The sequence below is a fragment of the Hordeum vulgare genome, chromosome 2H, assembly GCF_904849725.1.
Source record: "Hordeum vulgare subsp. vulgare chromosome 2H, MorexV3_pseudomolecules_assembly, whole genome shotgun sequence".
Taxonomy (NCBI): Eukaryota; Viridiplantae; Streptophyta; class Magnoliopsida; order Poales; family Poaceae; genus Hordeum; species Hordeum vulgare.
Genome location: NC_058519.1, coordinates 50,636,918 through 50,642,164, shown reverse-complemented (window position 1 = coordinate 50,642,164; position 5,247 = coordinate 50,636,918). Strand labels below are relative to the sequence as shown.

General features: G+C 42.2%; 1 pseudogene; it reads left to right on the top strand.

The window, feature by feature from the left end:
* Positions 1-3,232: 3,232 nt before the first annotated feature.
* Positions 3,233-4,069, top strand: LOC123429643 (annotated as a pseudogene).
* The last annotated feature ends 1,178 nt before the right edge of the window (positions 4,070-5,247 follow it).

Below are 5,247 nucleotides of genomic sequence, written 5' to 3'. Positions count from 1 at the left end.
AGCAAAAAGAATCAACTCAAAAGCTCTTTCTGGATAAAAACGAAAAATAATTTCGTGAGAGAAAAGTTTCTGTCTTTTTCCAGCAGGATCAAACAACCATCACCAAACTAGTCATAAAGGTTTTACTTGGCTCAAACACAAAAAGAAACACAAAAGACACAATCATAACAGAATTATGATGGTGTGGACGCAACAAAACAGAAAGCAAAAAAAGAAAAGATAAATTCATTGGGTTGCCTCCCAACAAGCGCTATTGTTTAACGCCCTTAACTAGGCATTGATAATTCAATGATGCTCACACAAAAGACAAGAATTGAAGCACAACGAGAGAATCATAAAGCATGTGAAAATCACATCTAAGTCTAACATACTTCCTATGCACATGCATTTTATAGGAAAAAAATGTCAAAACAACCAATAGATAACATATGCAAGGAAGAAGAAAGAGACAATATCAATCTCAACATAACGAAAGGTAATTTGGTAACATGATAGTTTCTACCACAATATTGTCCTCTCTCATAATAATTACATGTGGTATCATATTCAAATTCAACTATATAGCTATCACAAAGGTTATTCCTTTCATGATCCACATGCATGCAAAGTTGACGCTCTTCAAAAATAGTGGGATTATCATCAACTAAAGTCATGACTTCTCCAAACCCACTTTCAATATTATTGCAAATATCATATTCATCATGAGGCTTAAAAAAAATTTCAAAATCATAAGAAAAATCATTACCCCAATCATGACCATTGCGACAAGTAGTGGACATAGCAAGACTAGCATCCCCAAGCTTAGGGTTTTGCATATTTTTAGCATGATTGTCATTAATAGAATTTATAATGAAATCATTGCAATCGTGCTTTTCATTCAAGGAGCCCTCGTGAATCATTTCATAAATTTCTTCATCACGATTTTCAGATTCACGCATCTCAAGCAAAACTCCATAGAGAAATTCAAGTGCACTCAACTCACTAGCAATTGTTTCCACATAAGTGGATCTCTTAAAGAGATTAGCAAGTGGGTGAGGATCCATATCACTAGATTTTCAGAAAGCGAAGATGCAAGCATATTGAAGGCACATAGCACACAAGCAAAGGAAAGGCAAACAAAAAAGGCCAATATTTTTGTACATTTTTGTTTTTCAAAAGTGGGGGAGAGGAAAACGAGAGGCAAAAAAAAGTAAATGCAAGAGATGAGTTTGCGACACTTACTTGGATGAGCTTCACTTAGAATAATCCCCGGTGCCTGAGATTGACACGTTGACGGGAGACTATTCTTGACTTGATCCTCCCCGGCAAGGGCACCAGAAATCCTTCTGCTGCCTCTTGAGCTTGTGTTGGTTTTTCCCTTGAAGAGGAAAGGGTGATGCAGCACAGGAGCAGTAAGTATTTCCCTCAGTTTTGAGAACCAACGTATCAATCCAGTAAGAGAATCAGGCCAAGTGTCTAGAGTACATGCGCAAACACAAACGAGCTTGCACCCAACGCTATAAAGGGGTTGTCAATCCCTTCAAGATTGATTGCAAAGTGAGATCTGAAGGCGGAAAGTGCAACGAAGTAAAAGAGTAAGGCTGAAAATATGATGTGAAGTAGACCCGGGGGCCATAGTGTTCACTAGAGGCTTCTCTCAAAATAGCAAATATTACGGTGGGTGAGTAAATTACTGTCGAGCAATTGATAGAACCGCGCAAAGTAATGACGATATCTAAGGCAATTATCATACATATAGGCATCACGTCCGAGACAAGTAGACCGATACTTTCTGCATCTACTACTATTACTCCACACATCGACCGCTATCCAGCATGCATCTAGTGTATTGAGTTCATGACGAACAGAGTAACGCCTTAAGCAAGATGACATGATGTAGAGGGATAAACTCAAACCGATGATGTAAACCCCATATTTTTACCCTTGATGGCAACAACGCGATGTGTGCCTCGCTACCCCTTCTGTCACTGGGTGAGGTCACCACATGGTATGAACCCAAAACCAAGCACTTCTCCCATTGCAAGAATCATAGATCAAGTTGGCCAAACAAAACCCACAACTCGAAGAGAATTACAAGGATATGAAATCATGCATATAAGAGATCAGAAGAAACTCAAATAAGATTCATAGATAATCTGATCATAAACCCATAATTCATCGGATCTCGACAAACACACCGCAAAGAAGATTACATCGGATAGATCTCCATGAAGATCACGGAGAACTTTGTATTGAAGATCCAAGAGAGAGAAGAAGACATCTAGCTACTAGCTATGGACCCGAAGGTCTATGGTGAACTACTCACGCATCATCAGAGAGGCCATGGTGTTGATGAAGAAGCCCTGTGTATCCGAATCCCCCTCCGGCAGGGCACTAGAACGGGCCCCAGATGGGACAGAAGCTTGCGGCGGCGAAAAAGTATTTTTGTGGATCTCTCTCGCAGTTTTGGATTTTTCAGGAATTTATAGGCGGAAGAGGTAGGGCAGACGAGCCACAAGGGGCCCACAAGCCTGCTAGGCGCAGGCCCCCTGGTCGCGCCTAGGGGGCTTGTGGCCTCCCCTGGTGGCCTCTGCCTTGGTTCTCACATCCCCTGCGTATCTTCTCTTCCGGAAAAAATCTTTTTAGAAGTTTTATTCCGTTTGGACACCATTTAAAATCCTCCTCTGAAAAGGGTCAAAAACACGGAAAAAACAGGAATTGGCACTTGGCACTGAGTTAATAAGTTAGTCCCAAAAAAAGATATAAAAGGCATACAAAACATCCAAAGTTTAACAAGATAATAGCATGGAACCATCAAAAATTATAGATACGTTGGAGACGTATCACATACCCTGCAAAAACAAGTTAGACGTCCTCTAATTTGTTGTACTCCAAGTCCGAATCCCCTCCCCCATCCCCTTCAGATCTGCTGATTTCTTCCTTGGATTAATCCCCCAAGGTTGGCTACTAGGTAATCTCTTCCGTTTCCCATCCCTCTATCCAAATGGAATAGGTATTTGTTTGAGTAGATGAGTAGATTGATATGAGTAGATTGATATGAGTAGATGAGTAGATTGATATGAGTAGATTCATATGAGTAGTTAGGATATGAGTAGATTCATATGAGTAGTTAGTATGAGTAGTTAGGATATGAGTAGTTAGGATATGAGTGGTTAGGATATGAGTAGATTCATATTAGTAGTTAGGATATGAGTAGATTCATATGAGTAGTTAGGATATGAGTAATATGTAGATGAGTGGATTAGTAGATGGGTATTTTTTTTGAATATGAGTATTTTTTGTGATTTGTAGGATGGTGTGGCTTTTGAATGATGTTTATGACGTTGAACACCGGGCCTATTTGATGTCGGAGAAGAAAATGGTAAGTAGATCATATGATAAAAAATCATGTATTTAATATGATGAAAATGTAATGATATCACTCACTCCTATCTGTTTGCAGGAGCTTATGCCCTTTAAGATCCGGTCTCACGGGCCATCGACTGTAATGCAGTACGATGAGCGGTACACACCATACATCGAGATGACAGGACTCCTTCCATTCATTCAGCTTGTGAGTCGGTCAACGCCCAATCTGAACGCTGCAGCAGTCACTGCACTTATTGATCGGTGGAGGCCGAAGACACATAGTTTTCACCTCCGGACCGTAGAGATGACAGTTACTCTTCAAGATGTTTCCATGATCACCGCACTTCCGATCGAGGGGAAGCCCCTTTGTATGAGCACTGATTCCGAGGGATGGCGGCAACAAATGGAGGCCCTTATTGGTATGTCGCCTCCAGAGCCGAAAGTAGAAGATGGAGGGAAGAAAGATAGAGTCCCGGCCGGCGCTCCTTTCACTTGGATTGCCGCCAACTTTGCTCATTGTCCTGAGGACGCAAATGACAAGGTGATCCAGAGGTATGCTCGCGTGTACATGTGGTACGTCATCTCTAGGACTATCTTCGCTGATGGCACTGGCAAGAATGCTCCATGGATGTGGCTGAAGGCATTGACTATTTTCGACAACAAGTTCAGTTGGGGCTCGGCCGCACTGGCTTACTTGTATCGGCAGGTAATAAATTGTTAATAGTAAGTACTCTCTATTATCCTTTTCTGCTAAACTGATGCATGTTTGTTGTTACTTGTAGTTGGACGATGCTTGTCGCAGGTCCACAAAGGATGGTGGAGTTGGTGGTTGTATGCTCCTACTTTCGGTATGGAGATGGGAACGCCTTCCTGTTGGACGTCCTAAAACCTCAAAGTGGAATACCTGGGATGACCACGGCAACCCTGTACGGCTTCCTACATTGGCTTACAAGTGGGACTTGGTATCGGAGGTGGCAAGCAAAGTGAACCTATTGTACAAGCAATACACCAACGAGATGGACTCGCTTACCGCCGAGCAGGTAAGATGGTTTCAGAGTTGACTTCCAGCTTTTATGTTGTGAGTAAAATGAATTGTGCCTTTTATGTTGTGTTCTAGGTGGAATGGCAGCCATATGGTGCCGGGCCAAAGTTTGGTGATGCACACACGTTCGAGCTCAATCCACTATGCCTGCAGGAAAAACATATTTGGCTAATGTGTTGTCCCATTATATGCAATTCGGTGGTTGAGTTTCATCTCCCGCATCGTGTGATGCATCAATTTGGGTTGTTTCAGCCACACCCGCCGGAGTGGGTGGACACCGACACACAGCTTCACAGGTAACAAAATCATGCACAATAAAGAAGTACTGATGAGTTTTGTTTTTAGTGTTGAGTGAGCGAATGATGGGTTTTGTAAAAAGCAGGTTGGATAGGAGGAGGAAGCGAAATATGAAGGATTGGCATAAGCATCATAAGAACTATGTCATTATGCTCGAGCAAAGTGTGTAGGCAGCTTCGAGTGCACAACGAACCCAACACCGCGAGCAATGTCCGCTTGCATTCAACAACTACGTAAGATGGTTTCAGGAGAGTATTCGTGTCGAGATTTGTCCGCCGACTTACGAGGAGGACATATTGGAAGAACCCACTGAGTACGATGCACTTGCCCATGGCGATTACAACAAGTTAATTCGCGAAGGGTACCAAACTTCCTTCGCCCCTGTCCTGAACTTTGTGGTAAGTGTGCTCACCTATGTTAAGTATGAATGCTAGTACACCTATTCACTTGCATGTCATTGTCTTGTGATCATAGCGCAAAGAGGTCAAGAAACAAGCTGATGAGTCTGAAACTATTCTAGAGAAGACACGTGGAGGAAAAAAAAGGGAGAATCTGCACTT